We start from the raw sequence: 24,576 nt of genomic DNA on the forward strand, positions 1-24,576 counted from the left end.
GATGAAGGTTGATCTTCAAGCGGCCAGGGCGAAAAAGACAACAGGGGTGATTTTATAAGCTTCACCATAGACACAATGTGCTACAAGCCCAGAGGAAAGACTAATAATGAAAGGCAGCACAAATTTAGTAAAGCCACAATTAGCTGATAGAGGAAAGGAGGGATAAAGAGAATATTAAAACCACTGATAAGTCTAAAATGTAGTTACATTTGTCTGTGAAATACAGTCATGCCCAGAAGCACATACCTAGGTCCCCAGAGTCACAGAGTAACATTTGTTGCATCCAGTGGCTGCCTACTGACTAGGAACACGGTACTGACCCAGAACCAGGCTTGGCAGAGGTGTGGAGGAGACTGATTCAGCAGGTCTGCATTTTAACAGACACCCCAGGAGGTTCTGAGGCAGGTGGTTTGTAGACCACACTTGGAGAAACTCTAAAATAGATGACTCCAGGATTTTTCAGCTGTACATAATATACACACTATCTCTAAACATTCAATTCTTTGTATATCTTATGCGTGCATAGCCTCTGTGTACATATGCAGGGAGAGACTGCACCATCTGTTTCTCTGCTATATATATGGATTCCACATGTGCCTCATTCACAATAGGACAACTGAATTCATAAGTTTTCAGTAAAATCAAATAAATATAGTGTATGGATTTGAGTATTTTCTTTCCTTCCTTGGCCCAGAAAAAGAACATAATTTATAAAGGATGACCAGAATCACAAACACAACTCCACATCTTCAAAACTAAACACAGAAGGGTCTGTGTGTTTGATTTCAGGTTCCATTTCAAACAAATCTGGGGGTCTTATCTTTGCTGTCCTGAAGGCTTCTCTGTCCTTGCAGCCTCAAACCTGAATTTTGACCTCCAAAGTCTGATGCCTTGTGGAGGTCTCTGACACCTGCCTGTCATTATTGCTGAGCTCTAGCCTGCCCTGACTAAGTGGAAATGAATTTTTCCTCTTCTGTTAATCTCACCATCAGGGCTGGCAAGTAAGTTTCAACTCATGAGCTGATTCTGAGCATTTGGTAGAGGCTGACTGAAGGAGTGGGTAGAGAGGATTCTGAGACTCTGTATGGGCTCCAGATAAAGGAGTGTGATCTGGGTCCCTATGGGGTAGGATGGGGTCACTTTTGTGTCAACTATTTGCCAGTCTCCAGCCTGGGTTTTCTATTTCAAAGACCTACTCATTTTTATATATAATTTAGAACTGGAAGAGAATTTGTTCTTTCTTTCATTCTTTTTTAGATTCTACATGTAAGTGATACCATGCAGTATTTCCTTTCTCTATCCAGCTAATTTCACTTAGCATAATGCCCTCCAGCTTCATTCATGTTGTTGCAAATGGCAGGACTTTCTTTTTTAAAAATATTTCATTGCATATCTATACTATATATGCATCGCATTTTCTTTATACATTCATCTATAGATGGATACTTAAGCTGTTTCCATATGTTAGCAAATAGTGCTGCAATGCACATGGGAGTGCAGATATCTTTTCAAGATAGTGATTTCATTTCCTTTGGATATGTACTCGGAAGTTGGGTTGCTGGGTCATATGATAGTTCTATTTTTAATTTTTTGAGGAACCTCCATACCGTTTTCCATAGTGGCTGCACCAGTTTACATCCCCACCAGCAGTGCACAAGGATTTCTTTCCTTCACATCTTCGTTGATGTTTATCGCCTCTTCTCTTTTGGATAATAGCCATCCTGCTAGGTATGAAATGGTAGCTTGCGGTTTTGGTTTGCATTTGTCTGATGACTTGTGATGTTGAGCACCTACCTCTTCATGTTGGACATGTGTATATATTCTTTGGGAAAATGTCTACTCAGGTCCTTTGCTTTTAATCAGATTATTTGCTTCTTTTCTGTTGAGTTGTATGAGTTCCTTATATAGTTTAGATAATAAGCCCTTATCAACTATATGATTGGCAAATATATTTTCCCATTCCATAGGTTGCCTTTTCAGTTTGTTGATTGTTTCCTTTGCTGCATAGAAGCCTTTTAGTTTGATGTAGTCCCATTTGTTTATTTTTGCTTCTATCACCTATACTTTTGGTATCATATTAAAAAAAATCATTGCCAAGAGCAATGCCAGAGTTTTCCTTTGTGTGTTATTCTAGGAGTTTTATAAGGTGTGTGTTTTTCCAGGTCTTACATTTAACACTTTAATCCGTTTCAAGTTAATTTTTGTGAATGATGTAAATGGCATTCTCAAGGCTTTGGTAGCTTATCAGAGATGCTCTACTCTAGCTAGATTCTTTCACTTTCTAATCAATGTATAAATTTGTCAAGTTTGCAATTGTTAAGCTATATATACTCATGAATCGACATACAGCAAACAGCCATGAAGTGTCTGCCTCGTCCTTCAATTGGGAGGAAACCCAATGGAAACAGTTTTCCCTAGAGCTTGCTGTACACTTTTATGATTCATTAGCTTTATTGGGGGACGGGGGGGGGGGGGGAGAACAGAGAGATTGAATAAAGTGGAAATAAATATTATGCACATCCAGCATTTAACTTCTTTGATTTCAGACAGGCTGACTTAGTGGTCAGAATCCAAGTGATAGGAGTGGAGGGTAGCAAGAAAGATAGAGAGGAAGGGGAGTTAGTTATAAGTGGGTAAAGCTGAGAGGCAATGAGTCATTGGGTAGTAATATTGTTCTCATAGCATTTCTGTTGCTTCGTTTTATTGTAAAGAAGAATCAATAAAAAGATGATGCTCAAAGTTTTTAATTTAGTGAATTTCATCTGGGACTAAATACATCTGACAGTAGCCTGCCTTTTAAAAATGCAAACACTAGGCTCAGATTTATTAATTTTCATGTTATGAATATTTAAACAAGGCTATCCCAATGGAATCATTTTACATAGAGCTAATGCACTTACATTTTTAATGAAATGAGTAGTCAACCATTAAAAATAAAATATTGATGTGAATTGTTAGACTAATTGATTGGGGAAGAAAATTATTGTGTAAGCAATCAGAGATTTAAGAAAAATGAGTAGAAATCAAACCACTCAATTATTGTTAGCCTTTGGCATTAAGGAAGACGGTCTCTTTTCTTTATGAACAATCATTTTTTAGAAACGTCTAAAGAAAATTATCATTGTAAATGAAGCCTCAGGTAGGGAATGTGAGTCAAGAAGCAATGTGATCTTCAGCAGTAGTACTTAACTGCTTAGCTTTGTTAGTGTAGGTAGCTAGATATTAATAAAGGAAGGAAGGAAAGGGAACCAGATGAGAGCATAATCAAGCCTGCTTACTTCCCAGGGAAATTACAGCTTTACACACTCCCCAGGGCACCACCCATCAGTTCCCCTGCAGGTCACTATGGGAGGGGATAGAATAGTAAAAGGGGAGGTGAGCACAGTGCAATTAGAGCCAAGAGGACAACCATAGAGGCCTGTCAGTCTAGCCCTGGGAAAGAATGGATTGATTAGGGAGTGGACCCTTCAGAAGCCCACAAAAGCTTGGGAAGTTGATTGGTTAGTTTAAAAAAGCACCTGGTCCTTCCCAAGCCCAAAATAATATAACCCCAGCTAACAAAGTCCTTTATCTCTCTCTCCCCTGGTAACATGCGATCTCTGGGTTCTTCGCATGTTCTCTTCGTAGCAACCATGTGGGGCTAGCAGCAGACTGCAGCCCCCAGCAACCACCAGGACTCCAAATTCACCACACAGTACTCCAAATTTGGGGCCTGTGGAGGCACAGCTGGGAAAACAACCTAAGCTAGCTGGCTGGTGGGAAAGGCTGGACTGGACTAACCTTGGAATGGCACAAAATGTCTGGACACTGTCCCTATTTCTGGGCCTGATGAAGGCAAGATTGGACTTTTTCCATGGTGGAAGAGACAGAGGTAGGACACTGGAAACTCAGGGGAACTCCTTTGAATTTGAATCTGGCACCACAAATAAATTTTATCACCAGACCTCATCCTCCCTTGTGGGTCTCCTGGAATGCTTTCCTTGTGGCCCCCAGGAATCCCACTTCCACCAGCAACAGTTCCTGCTACAAAATATGGGGTGGGGAAGTGAGGTAATTTTCTTTGTAATTCAAGCTCCAACCTGCTTTCCCCCCTGGATTCAATATAAAATACAGTAACTCAAACTGAAGATGTCTCCTCTGAATTTCAAGATACCTGTGCTTTTATCAAGATGTGAATAAATGTAATTTTAAGTCACTTTAAATATTACTAGTTTAAAAATCCTTTGAAGTCTTTTTTTAAGTGGAAGAATTTTTATGTAAAGCAAACCCTGGCACTCCTTCTTCTAAGTATAATTTTCTGTGTTTGATTGTCTTAAAGTGAGGCATACATTTCTTTGAGTTAAGGGTTTAGGCTTAACTACTAAAGACTGCTCAGTTCTCATATTCTTTTTAGCAGCTGAATCTATAGATGAAGAGAACAGACTTCACTGCCACCCCACATTCAGTGAGGAGTGAGTTGATAAACAGGAAAGGCAAAAAGGGTTATAATTCATTCAAGGGAAGATTGAGTTCAGATTTCTTGCTCCAGACCTCTCACGTATGACGAGGAAGTTTGATGAGGAAGGCATGTATGGATGCAACAAAACATGAGACCCAGCGTGGTAGGTACCGGGGGCTCAAAAAACAGCCAAAAAATGGAGAAAGTGAATTGTTGGCATTTTGTAGACAGAAGTAGAGACTAGAGGAGTGAGAGCATTGAGGATATTGGGAGAAAAATGGTTAAAGTGATGCCCTAGGGAAGGGAAGCAAAGGGAGTGGGGAATATGGGGAGAGCCAGCTATCCAAAGGCAAACACAGATGACCAAGTGAGGAAGCAAAGACCCAGAACTGGGCAACTAGTGTCATTTAGTGCAGGGCTTCTCATGCATACACCCCTCGACCCCCCCCACCCCCACCCCCAGGAGCTTGTTAATATGCAGATTCCTAGTCAGTTCTGCATTTCCACCAAGTTCCCAGAAGAAGCCCAGGCCAGCCTTGGATGGGTTTGGCTGTTGATCACAACCTAACCCAGAATGACTACTCTGATCTTTGTTGATAAGGAAAATGAAGAATCAAGCATCTGTGTGGCTCCTAAGAATGGGCTGAAGCTGGGGTCTGGGCCTTCAGTCAAAGCTTTAGATGGGAGATCACAGGTTTCAACACCACATGGTGGCAATGTTTGCTGCTCCACCAGCTTCACCTAAAGCTGCCAGAAAGGGTTTGGGAACTGTCAACAGAGCCACAGAAAAGTCAGTAAGTAAAGGCTAATGGACCCCGCAAACAAAAACAAACTTCTCTGCCAAGAAGATGGCCAAGAAGACTGTCAAGGCAAAAAGCTCTGTTCCTGTCTCAGAAGACACCTATCCAGAAATGGAAAAATTCTTTCCCTTCAACCCTCTAGATTTTGAGAGTTTCGACCTGCCTGAAGAGCAGCTGACTACTCTCTTCCCCTTGACTGGAGTGCCTCTCACGCTTCTCAGGGAGGAGAGGGAACTTGCAACGTTACACCTGGGCCCCCCTTCACCTCTGAAGATGTCCTTTTTACCGTGGGAGTCTAGTCAGTTGCCGGCTCCTTCAAACACCCTGCCCACCCTGGTTGGTGAATTGCCACCTGTTTGCTGTGACTTAGATATTTAAATTTCTTAACACTTTATAGTTTGTGTGTGTGTATTAGAAGTTTGTATTAAGCAATTCTTTATTTTAAAAAGTATGCCAATGCTGCTGGTCCAGACCACAATTTGAGCAGCAAGATTAGAAGATCCCATTCCATCTGCTGGAATGTGAAGAATGTCTGTGCCAAAGAGTGAATTATTTATTAAGTGCCTGTTGTGTACCTAGCAATCTGCTAAGTACTCTGAAGAGTTTACAAGAAGATGAGAACCCCCTTGTGCAGGAGCTTAGAGTCTTATAGAGGAGATAAGACATGCAAACACAAACCCACTAGAGTAAAACAGAAGAGACTGCGTGTTAGGGAGCCTACGTGCAGCAGCAAGGATTCAGCAAGAGAGAGGGGTCTGTTAAAGCATCGTGGAGCCTAGACAGGCAGAAAGGAGAGGGTGGGACCTTAAAGTGAAATGAAAACAGAGGGGAAGAGTGTGGAATGCAGGTGCCAGGAACTGCAGAGACCTCTGTGGGGCCATAATACTCTACTTTGGGGTTGAAAAGGCTGTGTTGTGGCTGGATCTGAGTTCAGATGAAAAGGCAGTTGTGTCTCCTGAGCACACAGCACATGACTGGACACTGTAATGGTCACTCAGTAAGTGACCGACTCAATGGTGGAGCATTCAGTGAACCACAGAGCAGCTATTATGCATATACTAACATGCCCTGGTGTAGGCATTCAGATTCTAAAGATGAGGAAAATAAAACATATTTAAAAACAAAAGCATGCTGTTTAGTTTTTGTCAAAGAGCAACTTCCATGAACCTCAGTTTCCCCTGTTGCACTGGGAATAATGCTCATTCTGGCACAATTAACTTGGAGGTTCCCACAGTGATTGCCCCTGAATGGTTCCTGTGTGCCACTCGCACACATCATCTGGCTAATCCTCCAACTGCCTAATGAGATGGGCTCTGTTATCAGCCCTTTTACAGTTGAAGAAACCAAAGCTCAAAATATTTAAGTCATTGGCAAAAGGCCACACGTGGCTAATAATTAACAAGGCTGAATCCCAAGTCTGCCTGATTCCAGACTCTTAACCTATACCCAGTTCTGCAACATCTCACACCTCCAAGATGGTCGTTTTTAACCATCACCATTTCAAAGAAAACTTCAAACTCAAAATGTTTTCAAGCACTTTTAGGACATTACCTCGTAATCCCGTGCTGCTGGGAAGGAGCACAGAGCCACCTGGTGCTGACCGGAAAGGCTTATACTACACTGGTTCGCTCTTCTCTGTTTACGCGAGAGGAGAGGTACGCAGCAGGCTGTGGACTCAAAGGCACACCGCTGGCCTAGTAATAGCGCGTCCGATTGCATTTTAATGTGCTTCAAGTGCAGTGTATTGAATGGGAGATCTGTTTTTTTACACTCACTCATTTTCTGGCTTCCTTTATAATCCCACATTTCACAGTGACATTGAAAATAAGTATTCTGGGGACTTGGGTCAGGCAGGTATCTCAAAGCTGATTGACAGTTCCCAACAAAGTCTGGATTCTGGTTTTTCCTGGGTGGAAATTTGGGTATGTGTTGCTTTAGGGAAAGTGTTAGAAAACAGTTTTCTTACAGGAAGGGAGGGCAGGGGAGAGGGAGAAAAAGAGAGAAACGCTGATTTGTTGTTTCACTTCTTGGGGCACTCATTGGTTGATTCTTGTATGTGCCCTGACCAGAGATGAAACCCACAACCTTGGCATATCGGGACAACGCTCCACACAACTGAGCTACCTGGCCAGGGCTGGATATGATATTTTTTAAGAGAGAAAAAATGGTGATAAATAAGTCATAAAATACGCTTGAAAAATTAAGACCATGAGTCTTAAAACTATTTATATCCTTTAATGTAGTAACTTATTTCTATAAATGTATTTTAAGGGAGAAATCTGAAATTCACAGAGATATAGACATGAATATTTATCTCAGCATTAGTCATAAAATTAAAAAAAAAAGAATAAACCTAAAAACAATCTAATTGGTCAACCTCAGAAAAAACCCAAAACACAGAATATTATGAAGCCATCAAATATTATTCATAAATGAATTCAATGACATGGGGAAACGCTTATTATGCAATCTCAAGAGGGAAAAAGGGTGAAACAATATAAATAGCATGACCTCAAAAATGTAAAAAAATGCACAGAAAGCAGAGAATGCACCAAAATACTAATGGAGTTTCTCGATAGGCAGGGTAAAATTATAGTATTAAGAATGATTTTACCCTTTTCTCTAAACTTATCATAGTTTTCCAAATGTTATACAAGAGAATTAATTTCTATTATAATTAAAAAACAAGTTTTAAAAACCAGAGGCACAGAGAATCTTGTATAAATAGTAAAGATGATCTCTCATGAAACACCTGTTTTATTTCCCATTTAGAACTGTCGTACTACATTGACATAAAGCTGTATATTATGACTCAGAATGGATAAGAGGAGTTTCAGCAACACTGGGAATGGGTGGCAAAGGCCCTTTCCAGAGCTGTGGCTCAGAAAAGGAGACCTGTCTTCTGAGGGACAGGATGGGAGAGAGGAGCAGGCATCAGGCGGGTATCTTGTCTTAAGATTGAAGTGACTTTCACTGGAGAGATAAAAGATCTTCAAACAACTAGTCAACCCCCTCAGTTTCCCCAAGTTTTATTGATATATAATTGACATAACCCAGTACAAGTTTAAGGTGCACTGCATGTTGATTTGATACATTTATATGTTATAAAATGATTACCACCATTATGTTGGCTATCTACCCCCTCATGTCACAGATGAGAAAACTGAGTCCAAGGAGACGGAGTGACACTGTTAAGATCACACAGTGAATGACCAAGGCTCCCAGCTCCTAGTCCAGTTTGATTCCACTGTCTAAGCTGCCTCCATAGCTTTGAAATAAATGTCTAGTGCTTTAAATAGGCATCTGCAGTTTATTATTATAATGGAAACTGTGAGTTTTCATTGTTCCTCTACATGGCCCCAGCAACAATCATAGGATACCAAACACTGCCAGTGCCAGTTGAAGTCACACCCCTGCCACTCTCAGCCACTTTATTTCTGAAATGTTTAGGTCCCTGATCCAAAAGTCTGCATACTGTCTGCCAGGATCTGTGGAGGTAATCTGCAGTTCTGGAATTCGTGAAGGTGAAAGAGAGAATGGTATCCAACGGACATACCATTTTCAGAAACTTGGTTCAGCTCCCTGATATAATGAGAATATTCTTAACAAAAATTATTCAACTCTTTTTGGCCACGGGAATAGACCAGAAGGAGATGGCCGCACTTGAAAATATAAGAAATTGGGATCTCAGATGATAGCAAGAAGCAGAGCAAACCCTTAGACACAGTGCAGAAAATTTTATTAGGATAGAAATGTTGGATGTCGCAATCAGTGGTAGAAATGGGCTGGGGATGGAATCTGGCTGGGGGCAAAGGGAAACCTCCTTTGATTGGTAGATATGAGGATCCACTGTGCTCCTTCTAGGGAAGTACATGCCTTAAGCCTTCTAAACTGAGCTGGGACTGGTGGGAGTGGTGGTCTCGACATCATGGGACTCTTGCACTTTCTGCACCAAACTCTGCCCTGCCCTGTCTTATCCCTTGATGTGCCTACTTCATTCTAATTCTGCCATCCCAAAGCAACAGTGGCAATGCCTGGAAGCAATGTCCTGTTGGTGGAGACAGAGCACAGGTGTGTCGACAGAGACCAAAAGGATGAACAATCAGGGAGGGGGGAGGAGTCTTTCCAAGGTTCCAGGTACAGAACAACCTATTGGTGACAATGAGAACACCAGTGTTTTCAGCTACCACAAGGAGAATTTGCGAGTTTCCTTTATGTTCTGCCTGAGAAATGGAAAAGAACAGACACATTCAGGACTGCAATATTTATACTGGAAAATACTTGCAATAACACCTAATGGGGATTTGTAAGAATTCGTTAAAGTAAGAAAAATTAATTCAGTATGTATTACATGGTGCATATTATACAGACTACATGCTGGAGGATTCAACATCGTATAAAAAAAGATAAAGTGTCAGCCCTCAGGGGCTTTCAATCCAAGAAAGAAAGAGAGTAAGCAATTATTTATAAGCGTGATGGACAACACAGTGGGTAAGTACAAGACACTAAGAGATCATATAACAATATATATGAATTTAGGGTGAGGATCAGATTAAATGAGATGGTGTGCATAAACTGCTTAGTGTGGTTTCTGGCACTTAGTAAGTGCTCAATAAATTGTAGCCACTATTTTTGTTATTACTCATGGCCTGTAAAACATGCTTCAAGGGAGCAACACCTTTTTTGGACATGTGAACTGGGAAGGAAAGTCTATGATCCACATGCCATTCATTCATTCATTCATTCATTCATTCATTCATTTATGTGGTCATTAATACACTTCTTTATAACTTATATGTGTTAGGTGCTATACTAACTGATAGAGATGCAAAAATAGATGAGTCCTTACCCTTAAAAGGCTTGAATTTTAATAAGAAGAATATAAACAAATAATTGCAAAATAATGCAATAAGAAAATCATTATGTAGCCCAAACACCAGCAAGTTCAATTCTGCCTTGCAGGGTCCAAGAAGCTGACACTGAACAAGGGAAGGGAGTTGAGTCTAGAAGGATAAGTGGCTGTTTTCCAGGGGCCCTTATTTTATTAGTGTTTATTCCCTGGGTGTGGAGAGCTTGACAAGATGACTTAGTTTTGTGCTCCTATTTCCTTATTTGATCTCCCAGTTCAATCACCTGAGGCATTGCCAAAGGAAAAAAAAAGTTGGAAAGAGTTCATTGCCAGGCTGTAGCTACAGAATTTTTGGCTATGAGAACAAACTCAGAACAGGCTTATCTCTTAACCATAAAATGGTCCATCTCCACAAGGACCGTGACTCAAAAAATAAAATGTGATGCAATCAAAATTTCAAAGAACATTCCAATTATCTGTGTATCCAAGAAGGTGAGAGATTTCTGGCTGCTGATCCCTGGATAGTCATGAAATGCTTGTGAGGGAATGAGGCCCGGCCTCCCAGAGCACCATGTCCAAGCTGCCATCCTCAGGCAGAGTCCTGCCCTCTCTGTACTCAGACTGCCAAGCCCAGAGCCTCAGCGTCCTGGCAACAGAATCAGCCTAAAATTTCTCACATGGGGGTGAGGGAGAAAAGAATAAAAATTTGAGAAAAGTTCCAAAGGCCTCCTCAGAGAGGGGATGTGGTGCTTTTATTACTTTAAGCCTGTCTGTGACTGAGACACTGAGGCTGTCGCCACTCTGCAGCCTTTTCTCTGCCAGGAACTTGGGCCAAGAAGCAAAGCCCAGACTCAGAGTTGACTGATGGCCTGGAGACTTGCGGAGCCATCTGATGCCTTCACGTGGGTGCCCGTGTGGCCTCCCCCTGTGAAGAACAGAGTAGGCGGGTCTGCCAGGCCCACGCCCTGGAGGCTTCCCTTTTCTCTGAGAGAAGAGTCAGACTTGTCCCTTTTCTAATTTGTGTCGAAAGCAAGCAAGCCAACAAACACAGCTCTAGCAAAATAGGAAAGAGAGAAGGTTTGTTCCTAAAGGGAAGAAGGGCGTGTAGGACAGCTAACCCTGGGTACTCCTCTCTCGGCTTTGTTAATCTTCACAACCTGCCCCTGCCCTCTCCTTCCGCCCAGGACCTGGACATGCAGAGAGAAGGCCCATTCGCCAGGAAAAGGAAGCTAAATGGGCAATGTGGGGGTTTTAATCATAAGAATATTCAGGAATGTGACCCAACTCTAACGTGAATTTCATAAAGCAAAATATCTGATTATTTGTTTGCCCACACTCCAACCCAGAGAAAGAAGACTCCATGTGTCCACCATAAGGTGAAAAGTCAGAAGCAGGAAACAGAAAAGGAGGGAACAATTCGGGGTAAACCTCAAGGCTGCTCATTGGGACGTAGAGCAGTATTCCCCTTTGACTATCGGACCCCACCTTTGGCTTCGCGGCTCCCCAGGGAGTGAAGACTCAGAGAGGAAAGTGCAGGCAAAGTCCTGGGCATTTCTGGAGGTTCCACGCGGACCGGAAAGGCTGGTAGGCTCAAGGAGGTGCCTCCACGTTGCAGGATTTCATGGCGTTTTCTGTCCTTTTTTCAGTTTTCTTGATGGTTTGAACTTTTCTTCATAATAAACCTGAGCAATGTTACAATCAGAGAGAAATAAAATACTAAGAAGGCGTGATTTTCTCCTTCCCAAGACCTCAGTAAAATAAAAAAGGTAATAAAAGCGTAACAGTCAAGGTAATTGGAGGGGACAGTAAAGGTGAGATTCCAACACAATTTAAGAAGATGTAAAGAAAATTAAAGCTTATTGATCAATGATCAGATCATGGAAGCCATATTACAGAATGGTGGGGAGGCGTGAAGGGGGACAGTGCAGAGGAGAAAATTCAAATTGTCTGCAGATGAGCTGGCCAGCTGGTGGCGGCCTACACTCTCCTCACCCATCCCTGAGTGTGGAGCCTTGGCAGCCAAACCCTAGGCAAAAATCAGAGTTCCCTTCTCTACAGAGGTTGGCATTCCTTCTGAGAATTAGGGCTTCTAGACCCTGTGTAACCCCCCCCCCCCTGGCTTTTGACATTTGAGAGCTTTCTAGGCAGACCCCTCATTCTGCTCATACCAAAGTGAAGCCTGCCCTTCAGCGAGCCCCACCAAGGGGTGCCATGGTATTGGAATACTGACAAAGTGTAACGAATGGGATCCACCTAACCCGAGGGCATAGCGCCTGCTTCATGATAGCGGACCCATAGTGTAATTCTAGCTCAGTGCCTGCCTCCATAGTTCTGGAAAGAATGGGTGAATGTATTGGTAATTTCAGTTTATATGCACATAAAGTTTATTAGTTTCCAACCTTGAGAATCAGCCTAATAGAACACAGAATACTTAAATATAGTTGTAGAAAAAAATGTGATATGATCAACCTTGACAGTATAAAAACAAATTCCATATGTCAGGAAATGAGAAGGATATGGGGAGAAGGGTGGAGCACTCATATCTTAATCTAATTTAGTTGGGAATCAAGGAGCACTTTCTATGTAAATTGGTACTGCCATTACGGAAAATAGTATGGATGTTCCTCAGAAATTAAAAATAGAACTACCATATGATCCAATAATTCAGGGAGGGAGGCAAGGAATGCCAAATGCCATCAGGAGGTTACCTCTGCTATCTCTAACCACTGATGTTCTGTCAATATCAGCCAGTACAAGGTGTCAGATGGTATAAAATCAGCCTGATTGCTTGGTTGATTTTTCCTTCTCTTTCTGAGAACAATTTGACTCTCTGACAGTGACTGCTTTTGAATTTGAGGCATGAGGTACAGCAGCCCCTAAGTACATTCAGGCTTTGTGCCCTGGACTGGCTCATAGCCTCTCCTGGTCACTGACTGTCAGCCTCTTCTTAACCCTGCCTCCTACAGACTCACCTAGTAGACCCAGGACTCTGCCTGGACCTTTAGTTTCTGGTCTTGTTTACCTCCAGTCTCCTCATCCTAGCCTTGTCTCTCCTCCTTCTGGCCTCCAACCCAGTCAACCCAAGGCTCATCCATGGCTGCCAGGCCCAATGAGCATTAGAGAACAGAGCGTCCTTGTTTAGCATTGACTGCCCAGGAGATACGTGATCTGAGATAACTCACCAGCAAAGAAGGCTCTTCACTAGAACCAAGAATCATGCAGTGAGTAGTGTAGACAACACAGGCTTTGGGGCCAAAACAAGCTGCTCAAACCCTAGATCTGCTGCTAATTTTGTCACCTTAGCCAGAATACTTAAGTTCTCTGAGCTTCTTTTTCTTATCTGTAAAGTGAGGATAATACCCCCTCCCACAAGCATGGTTTTATTAGAAATATTAAATGAGCCCTTGTATGTAAAAGGCCTCCCATACTTCTGACCTGCAGTAGGAGCATAAGGTTAGATGCCTTCCCACCTCCTTTTTTCCTATCCCCTCCTCTTCCCTTTACCTTATATAAAGGTGGATACAAAGTGAAAAACAATGAAATGCTTAACCTAACCACATGTAAGTAATGCTAGGACTGATAATAATTTTGCTGCTTTGCTATGAGGCTCTATTATAACCTGGAGTACACATTCACTTCTCTTGGGAAAAAGTCCCTCTTCCAGGCAGCTTGCCTTGAAGGTAGAGAAGGCATTTGGAACCAGAAGGATACATTAGGTCATAACATTTTAAAATTCAAATTAGTAGAACCTTCGAGGTTATCCAGCTGTCGTTTATGCAGGAGGAACTTGGGACCCAGAGAAGTTAAATTGCCTAGTTCAATGTCACATACCAGATCTACCCAATTCCCATTCACTGCTCTTCTGAATAAAAGATACCCTGAGAAGGTTGCTGTGTTTCTGTGTCAAAAGAATGTTATACAATAAATAGGCTCATAACTATGACCAGTATAAAAAAGATACGTGATGAAAAGCACTTAAACTAAAAAGATGATAGGCATTTTAAAAGTATTTTTTAAGTGTGAAAACATTAAATGACACTATACAGTAAGAGAAAATTTTGCTTGAACATCAAACCTACTTGTAGCCCTGGCTGGTGTGGGTCAGTTGGTTGAGCACTGTCCAGTGCGCCGAAAGGTCACCAGTTCGATTCCTGGTCAGGACACATACTCGGGTTGCAGGTTCCGTCCCAGGTTGAGGTGAGTATGGGAGGCAGCCAATTGATGTTTCTCTCTCCCCCTCCTTTCCTTTCTCTCTAAACTCAATAAAAACCTTTTTAAATAAAACTACTTGTAGATTGTGAGTTTATAAAAGAGTGTCTACTGAATGTAACAGACATGATATATTCCAAACAGAAACAACCTGAAATCCTGTTGCTTAGTATTTTACAAAGATGTCTAAAAATATATACAGCACAAGTTATGTAAGAAATTTAAATAATTTCTAGTGTTTTCTTGTATCTGAGGAGTTAGTACATATATTAAATATACTATACAGTATATATATATATTTTTTTATGGAGTTTATTAGAATTGATGAACTACAAGACCATTTGGATATGATACCTTATGACAAACATGATACCAGAAAGTGATTTATTTTTGGATATCAGAGAATCTTGATAGTTTGAACACTGACTGGTCAATATTATCAGCATGGTTACAGGCTATGATCTATGATCTAGTTGGCGTTAATGTGAAACTTTTTAGGAAACAGCGAGGTGGCATTTATAAGGGCATAGAATTTATATGCCTGCTTGTTTTATTATTCACCAGCAATTGGCTAGGAGTAAAAGGTTAGGACAGGACTGCAAAATGTCAGGGATGTAGTAAATAACACCCGCACTGGGTGTGCTTCTGTGGCTGGAACTGCTGATGGCGACCCTCTGAAAGCACAGGTAGCATATTTTGCTGTATTTCATGGACTTTGGATGGATCAGTTTAAGTACTTTTGAGTAGGGAAGGGTTTTTTGAATTGTTGAAAGAAATTGACTTGTTTATATGATCTCTGTGTCAATTCACAAAAAACTAGACTTGGAATCTTTTCAAGAGTGTGCATGAGTTAGGTATCTATACACTGTAGTTTAAAAATGTAAGATTCAATTCACTCATTTCTAAAAAAATTACCTCTAAGATACTGATTTTGTGGGGGATAATCTGGCTCACCCAACTACACTGGAATGAATCTTTTCCAGAAATGAAAGTGGTAGCCTGAACTTCATTTTCAATATGGTAGATCTGAAGACTAGATTCCAAAAAGTGTATTTTAAACTTAATGAAAATGAAGTAACACTGTTGAGTTTGCTTAGTCTTAAGGAACAAAGGAAGCACTCTAAAGTGAAACGATTAAATTGCAGGGCAAGATAGCAGTGAAAACTAAATGTGACAATACTGAAGTACCAGAATTCTAAAGGTGCAAATATTCTGTTCATGTTCAGAACACAGAATGGAAGACTAGATGTTGACATTTGGTACAGAAGGAAAGGTGTCAGGTTTCCAGATTCAGATTAAAGGAGAAATGAATTATAAAAAAAGAACATTTTGATTTATTATTAAACATTTTTGCTCTCAATTTGCATTTTCATAAATATCAAATGTAACTGATATTACACATATTTACATATAGCCTGCCTACATTAAAGTTCAATAACAATACAGCCCATGTCTGATTTTTCTTGATTTCAGTCTACTTCACTCATTTCTGTTACCTGCTTGCTGGGTAGGTATGCATCTTTCAGCCCCTGACCTGAGGGTCCCTAAAGCTGAGGGAATGCTGGTTTCTGCACAACATGTGGCTGATACTGGAGATGAAATATCTCAGTTCAAGAGCAGAGCATTACTTGGCCTGAGCAGCAACGCAGGGAGCTGTCACTGCACAGGAGAACATCTGTGGATTGTGCCACTTGAAGCCTTGTCTATAATACTGTGTGGCATGGGCATTCGTATACTGTAGTTGACCACTAGAATTTTCAGTTCCCCATGCCTGGTCTTGAAGGTAGAACTGAGCATCAGCACTAAGGACTGAGCTAGCCTGAGATATAGAAATATTTTTGAATGAGAAATGGAGGCCATCAAGAGGGAGATACTTGACTTCCTATTAATAGGACCAGTTGGGACCTAAGTGATTGACTGAAACAGTGAAGGGTAGATTAATGTATATTTTTGTTTTCAGTGGATCTTAGGTACATAGAATTAAGTTAATCATAACTCTTGATTGACACTCATCATGGGCCCATGCACGGTCTTCTTTCAGTGTCTGGGTGAGTGCATTTATTTAATTAGTCAGAGCTATGAATGCATTCACACTCCAAGCTTCATAATGAAGAGCAAAGCATCACAATGAATCCTACTCATATGAGATCTCAGAGAAGGCAGTGCAGGCAGGACAACCTACATTTATTGAGCACCTTCTCCTTGCCAGCACTATGCTGAACCCTTTGCAAACATTACCTATTTAATTCCCCCAAAGGTGTCCCTGGCAAGCAGAAGCAGGCCCGTGGCTCCTCAGCCTTCCTGCCCGTGGTTCTTCCCCACCGCTGTAAACTGGCTGGTCAGAAATAGAATCCCTGCGAGTGACAAGAACATTTCAGTGCAATATTCGCAGGTGGTTGGGTGGTTTGATGTTGGGTGACTTTCAATTTTCACAGCTGAACTTTAAAATCTCATTAAAACAGCTTTTTGTTGCTATTTGCTGAGTTTAAATCGACAGCGATTCAGCAAACAAGCAGACACAGCAAGCTGCCTCTCTCGGCAGGTATAATGAGGGCCCTACAAAGTATACAGCTAAGAACAAAAAATGTGGCCTCAGAGCTAAAGCATTGTGTCCCTTTGGAGGAATGTCTTCTGCAAGTCGTAACTGATCTTTCTCTGTGAATGACTTTGAAAGATAAAGGAGACTCTTTCTTCTCCCCCGTGGTTGGCACTGTTTGCACTGGCAGAAGTATTGGAAGGGTGGATTACTAAGAGGTTTGGAAATGTCTGTTAGTGCCTGATGCAACCCTATGTCCTGAATAACATTAGTTAAAAAAAAAAATTCTGGACCAGGGAGGATCTCTCTTAGATTTATAGCTGCTCTCAATCCCCTAGCTGGCCCTTACCTAGGGCTTTAAAAGTTTTTCTTAGCATCTGGCTGGAAGAATCATGATGAAAGACTGCAGTGGCTCCATATTTGTTGTGCATGTACTATGGGCAAGGGACTGTGCTTGGCCAGCTGAGTCAGACAGGGCCCCGCTCAGTCCAATGATGGAAGTTGGAAAGGGCCCTGGAAATTGTAATTCAAGGTCAAGGGAAAGGAGGGCCAAAGGAAGGACAAGGCAGGGGCGAGTCCTGTGGAAGGGATTAAAGACCATTGTGCTCTTTCAGGCACGACTTGCAGATTTGGAACTAGATGTGCAAAGGGACCTCTGTGACAGTGAGGAGAGAGGATGGGGCAGCCGCTGGGGTGGAGACGCTGACTTGCATGCGGATGCATGGAGAAGACTTCCTTAGGTTGGAGCCTCTATGAAAAGAGGAAACAGGAGGGGGGGAAACCAAAGCGAGGTATAAGGAGGGCAAGACCTTATCCCTGCCAGCCCCTTGGTGCTGCAGCCTTGCCCTGACCTTGGCTTTCTTCTCCATCCTCAGAGCTCTCAGTGCTCACTTAGCAGGCACCCCCTCCTGCCTTCTCCCTCTTTGTCCCCTCTCTGTTCTCCTTAGTAGCCAGATCATGGACGAAATTACCAAATGACCAAAACGGCAAAATTAGTAATGACTGAACCAGTTTGTTCCTGAGAGGCCAATCCCGAGGACTGCCACTGCCACTCCATAACACGCCAGTAGGAAGAGGTCTGAGGACTTGGAATTGTAAGTTCTTAGAAGCATCCCTACAGGCATCCAGGGCAGCCTCCTACCCTTGGTATCACATCCCTGCGGGCAGACAGGACTACTTGGTAGCCCCACTCCCCCTGCCTATAGGTGACTCAGAGACCAATCGAATGCGTATCTGTATTTCAGGTCTCTACGTCGCTAGCATTCAAGAGGATTAAGGTCTGAATTAAGGGCACAAAGCCCCTCTTCAGCCCTGGGGCAGCAGGGGGGTCCCAGTATCGGTGTGACCTTGCTGGGGTGCGGCAGGGAGAACAAGCAGCTACTGAGCCTGGCCGGCTGTTTACATGGGGACCCAGGCGCGCCAGGCCAGCTGCTGCCGGGGCCTGTGGCTGCTGACAGGCCGGGTGGATAAAGTGGGCATTCATTTCCTCCAGCTGCCCCTCGCAGGGCGCAGGGCACAGGGCATGCTCACCCGGGCAGGGGGAGTGAATGAGACGGGAGTGCAGAAAGCAGAAGGGAGAGGCAACCATTTGGTCTGAGCGCAGAGCGACTGCAAGGCCCCTGTCAGCTCAGGGTTGAGACATTGGCTGCAGGGGAAGTGAACTCCTGTCGCTTGGCCTGCCCGAGTCTATAATAAGGCTGATTAAACATTTCCAGCATTTCCAAACACTATTCCCAACTTTCCCCCCAATGAGCTACCTGCTAAAAAGGGTGGACAGACCCAATACTCTCTAATCAGTCTGGACCCAATTCAAGCTTTTTTCTCCGCTGTGAAGATGAGCTGGGTCAGTCATTCCTGCCATCTGCTGATAAGAGTCCTGGACGTGGAATTAGACCTTGGGCCTACTCCCAGCCTGACCACCATGTCCATGACCTCGGAGCAGTTATGTAACTGTTCTGGGTTTCTGTGTCCCCCCTTTAAAATGGGCATCGTAACACTGTCCTACCTACTTCACAGGGTGGCTGTGCGGATGAAATGGGAAAATAAACCACAGATCATGTTAAGCATTGCCGGTCAGGAAGTCCTCCAGCCTGGGGTGGGCAAGCCTTTCTGCAAAGGGCCAAGTCCACATAGTAAAGGGTTTAGGCTTTGTGTATCACATGAGGTCCTTCTTCCACACTTGTGTATCACGTAAGTTCTCTCTTGCACATTTGTGTGTTTCATATGGTCCCTCTTGCATGTTCTTCTGTGTGTGTATGTGTGTGTGTGTTCTACAACCCTTTAAAAATGTAAAAATCATTTTTAGCTCTTGGGTCACACAAAAACGGGCCCTGGACCAGACTTTGCCAACCTCTGCTCGAGACAAACCACAAGTAAAGGCTGGAGATAGGCTCAGTGGTTGTGATAAATCTAAATAAACGTAAGTAGTAGTGAGTAAATAATATATGCATAGTGTATGAATATCCATATCCATGGCATTTTCTGACTTGCAGCCTCACTAGTGAAATTACTTGAACCCTAGCCTATGGTCCATCTTGTTCAAGAGCTCCTAGAATGCCTCAACATTCACTGAGCTCTTCACTGCCTAGACTAGAGCATCTATACCGACCAGCATAGGAGTCTCAAACTGGAGGCCAGCCTTCAGCCTCAGTTCAGCTTAAGAGGTTCACTGGATCCCATAGTAATGAAACCCTGAGCAGACCATCCTGCCTCCCAAGCCAGGGTAGCCTGGGCAGCTCCTGCAGGGAAAATATGGTGAAGGCCTTTATTTGGGAGCCACTACTGTCCGTGGAAGAAGCAATTCATATTGCTTGTGACAGGGCACAAACAGTACCTTGTTGACAACGTGTTTTTAAGCTGTGTCATTATCGCTCCTGGTGTACCCGAATGAGGCAAGCTGGCTTTGTCACTGTCATTTGCAAAGAGGGGAATTGTGTTGAAGAATATTCACCTAGTACCCAAGACACTAAAGTCAGCTTTCATGATTGGGGCAATGGCTTCTGGCTCCTTCTGGCTCTGATGGGGAGTCGGGTCCCTGCCTCCCTTTGCGTGTCCCCTTCTCCTTCCCTTGTCCTTGCTCCTTGCTTGGAGATATTATAAGACCCGTAAATGATGCCTGGGTGAGAACAGCAAGGGGCAAAGGCTGTTTGCTTCATTCACTTTTCTTCCAAAGTAGTTCCAAAGAGAAATGGTAGATTAGTGACACTTATTTAGGCTAGAACAGTGAAAGCAGCCAGATTACAATATCCCCGTGCAAGAGGCTGTGCTGACCGAGGAAATCTTGCTTTTGTTGGTGCTGTGTGGAAATGATATGAAATAAGTGTGACATTTTACAACCAGTTCTAGTGTCAAAACCACCTCATACCTTCTTTTCACAAAGGGGACCATGGAGAGCTAGAAAGGGTGTGTGAGCTTTTCAAGAAGACCGGTGCTCAGAGCTGACACCAGCACTGCAGTCTCTGACTCTGGTCCAGCCCACTGTCTGCTGCACCTGCTGTCTCCCAGGTGTCAGCTGTCCTAATGGCCACATCCCCACACAGCTACACTTCATGCTTGTCATTTTATTTTTATGATCTCAAGAAGTCTCTTCCCACTCCAGATGAAGTGCTCAAACATTTCCAATCCAATACGTTTGGATCTATGATTATTTCATTTTGTTAGCAGAGGGAGAAAGCTCAATACTACAGTTTCAGCACCATACAGAGTTAAAGCTCTATTCTGCAGAGGAATGTTCCAGTTCAAGTACAGACCACCTCAAACATGGACCAAGGATCTTATAAATGCCTGACCCTGGCATTTATATGCCACAAGAGGAAAAGTATAGATGGGTCAAAGTAAGTCTAGCATCTTCCTGGACAAAACAACCCAAAGTATTCATCGTAGAGATGATGGTCATTCAAACCATTTTCACATATGAAGGAAAACGCTTCAGAAATAAACACTTAGTCAAGGACAGTGCCTGGCAACCACTAGGCACACAACAAAAGTTAATTAAATGCAAGCTCCATAAGGAGATTTTTAAGGTAAAGCTTCTTAGGAGAGGAATTGGACATGCTAATGAACTTAAAAGATGAATGGCTTTTTGGGGAACCCTAGACACAAACATCAACTTCTTAATAAAGCATAATAAAGAGAAGATAGGTGGCAGTGTCCCCCACACAGAAAACTATGGAGATAAAGAAATAAAAAATTCTTATTCTCCAGCTTTGGTTTCATTACATTGCATGCATCTGACATTGTGTTATATTTCAAAACTTTGGACTTTTACTAAAATTTTGTTTGATTGATACCCTGATAGTATATGAGATATGTCCTAATCTAATCACAAAACCTTCCCAATGGCCATTAATCCCAGACGTTGAGTGTGAGTCCTTCTTAGCTTTAGTCCTGACACTGGACATTCTTGAACTTGTCTTTAGACTTTGGAGAAGGGGCATCCTTCTGTCTGGAGGCTGTGGCCCTTGGTATAGGGCCTCCTGAGTAACACTGGCCATCAGCTTCATAAGAGCCCTGAGTGGGAAGAGACGTCCTTGAGTAACATGTTCAGTGAAGGGAAAGCATGCCAGGCCCACCCCAAGGAACAGCTGATTTTATTCTTTCTACTTCTTATTCTGCTACTCCTATGAGGAAAACAGGTAAAAACACATTTAGAAGAGAATGTAGTTTGTCAAAACATCCCATGACTCCCACTAACTTGAGGATAAAATCCAAATGAATTAGTATGGCAGACAAGGCCTTCCATGATTTGACTTCAGGCTTTCTTCCTAACCCTCACCTTCTATTACTCCCTCAAGCTCCGTCAGCTCCTGCGAACTACTTGTCCCTTCTCAAATGTACCATTTTCTTTTTTATCTTTGTGCCTTGCCTATGTTATTCCCAGTGCCTGGAAGGCCCTTTATCCTTTCTGTGCTTGGTGAACTCTTACACACCCTTCAAGACCCAGCTCAAGCTGAAGCTTTTCCTGACTATCACAGGCCAAGTTATTTCTTTTCTCTGTCCTCCCTTAAGGTCTTGAGCAAACTTCTGTGATGATGATACATATGACTCTTCAAGAACTATTTATGTGTTTACCTCCTCCACTAGTCTGTGAGCTTCTGACCTACAGGGACTATGACTGCTTTTATTACCCCCTGAGCCTAGCCCAGTACCTGGCCATAGCTTCCCTGGTTCTTGGCAGCTCTGTCTAGCTGCACCCCCACCCTCGACAACCCCCCAGACTAGTCTACTCCAGAGCAACAGCCAGCTCACTTCTTGAGAAGGCTGTGGTAACCAACCTACATGAAGATTGAGCTCTGATGGCCACAAGTAGTCTCTAAGAAATGTTGAGTGAATGAATGAATTACCTGGAAATAGATCTTGGAAGGAGTTGATGGTCCAGCAAACTGATTCAGTGTCAGTTCTTCTCAGTAGTGTTCCACTGCGGGCTATTCAAAATGATCCAGTGGGGTTCAGGGAGAAAATGTTGACATTCCTGCTTATATTTCTGTTTGTCAAAAACTAACAATCCATTCCATATGGATTGATAGCACATGTATTTAGTTTATAAATAAATGCATGCATTAAGAATAAGGAATATATTAAAAATATTGTAGGCCACTGTTATAAGCAATGGGAAGTTATTGAAAATTCAAAATACAGAAAAACATGAGAAAAGCAAGTGTGTAGGAAAATTGATCTTGTAGACAGAAAGGAGGTAGGGCTATCAATCAATATGGGATGACTACAGTGGTCCATGCACAAATGGTGAAAGACTAGACAAGTGAAGGGGCCATAGGAATGGTGGGAAAGGAAGACCTACTAAAGAATTATTACCATTATCTTTATTATTATCATTACATCTGTGGGACCAGGTGACATTTTGGCTAGTGGTAAGCAGAAAAAGTCAGATCCACACAGGGATCCTAAAATGCAATCACAGCCTGGAAGGGTAGGTAGAACTAAAGGTGAAAGTAGAATACTTTGCTCCAGGCTTAGGTTCTATAAGCAAGACAAAAATTTTTTTCACTTATTTAAAGGGTCATCAAATAAGGGCCACCTAGCAGGCCTGTCCAATTGCAGATGGGGCTTCTTAATAAAGACTATTTATAGCCGCAGGTAATTCCAGCAACACTGCGCAATAATTGCTATGTTGGGCACATAGGACGGGGGTCTGGCCACTGCTGGGTGAGTGACCTTCTTTTGGCTGCTTCCTGTTGGCTTAGGAGAGAACAGAAGGTGTATTTGTTTGTTAGTTGAGCAACCTGGCATTGCCCTGCCTTTCCTGACTCTCTCCCTTTAAACATTAACCACTTCTCAAAACATTTGCAATTTGTGCCCAAGGCCAAGAGGGCCTAGAAAAGGAGAGGAGGAAAGGGCAGGAGAAGAGGAGGGAGAGGAACTTTCTCTACACCAACATTTCATTCATTCCACAGACATCTGTGAAGTGTCCCTGGTGATTCATGCACCACCCAAGGCTCAGGGTTCAAATATTGAATAGAACAAGATTCACATCCTTAGAGGTTCCCAGTCTAGCAGGAGACAGACCAATAAACACATCTCTCTACTCAGGAGAGAAGGTTGGATGGGAGAGATGGGGGAAGAGATCAGAGTCTTGGAAGTTTCCAAGGTCTTTGCCTTCAGAACAGTGGTCCTCAAACTTTAATGAGCAGAAAGTGACCTGGAAAAGTTGTTTAAAATACAGTTTCTAGTTCAGCAAGTCTGTCTCATTAGGTCTGGAGTGGGGCCCAGGACTCTGCATTAGTCCAGCTCTCTGATGGAATTCAGATTTAGATGGTCTGTGACCACAAGGGGGTGCCACCCTTCTAGGCAAAAAGCCTGGGCCCAGAGCTGCTGGCCACGGAACTAGTCCACCAGACGCTGATGGAAGAAGAATGGAAGAGGGAGCATTAGAGACAATTAAGGACAGAAAAATGGAAAAAGAAAATCCAAGGTGTGCGAGAGCAAAGGAATGGCTCTCTAAGAAGTGAGCAAATATTACCAGAATCCCTGGGGCCACTCAGTTGACTGGTGTCCATGTGTCAACCATGATTTTTGGTCTTTATGATATAAACTTGATCATTTTACCTAAGCAAGCACATAGCAAGAAACGGAAAGCAAACTGCAGACCCTCGGGCTTACATAGCACCCTTGGAACCCAGCCTTCTCCTTGTCACACCTCTTGTCTTCCTTCCAGATCCCCTGACTGCAACACACTGCTTATCTTCAAGTGCTGGGGCTGAAAAAACCATGGGCTGGGGAAAGGGAAGCTGTTTGAGAGACGATACAGTAACTTGGCACTATCTTCAGTAGCTTCCCTGGTTCTTGGCAGTTCTGTCTAGCTGCACCCCCACCCTCCACAACCCCCCAGACTAGTCAACTCCAGAGCAGTGGCCAGCCCACTTCCTGAGAAGGCTGTGGTAACCCACCTACATGAAGATTGAGCTCTGATGGCCACAAGAAATTTCCACTGGTGATCTACAGATCTTATTGCCAAGTGTCTTATTTCTGTGTCAAGATTGCTCTTTTTCTTAAACTGCTTTTAGGCCCAAATTGAGCCGCTGGGGTACGGTGGGTGACCCTAGGACCCTTTGGCTCTTCTTCAGCAGATAGGATGCTCCCGCTTATCCTGGCCTTGGCCTAAAGTGCACTTTCTCTCCCTGTCTCTCCAGATGGACCTCTCCTCCCTCATTTTTTACGATCCTGCTCTGGTGTGAGCTTCCCTGGGACTCTTCCGCAACCATCCCCTTCCCCATTTGGCGTTCTTAAC

General features: G+C 43.0%; 1 pseudogene; it reads left to right on the top strand.

Moving 5' to 3' along the window:
* The first annotated feature begins 5,012 nt into the window (after window positions 1-5,012).
* LOC107534061 (securin pseudogene) lies at window positions 5,013-5,616 on the top strand (annotated as a pseudogene).
* Window positions 5,617-24,576: the final 18,960 nt, after the last annotated feature.

Source organism: Miniopterus natalensis, chromosome 2, assembly GCF_054644295.1.
Source record: "Miniopterus natalensis isolate mMinNat1 chromosome 2, mMinNat1.hap1, whole genome shotgun sequence".
NCBI lineage: Eukaryota > Metazoa > Chordata > Mammalia > Chiroptera > Miniopteridae > Miniopterus > Miniopterus natalensis.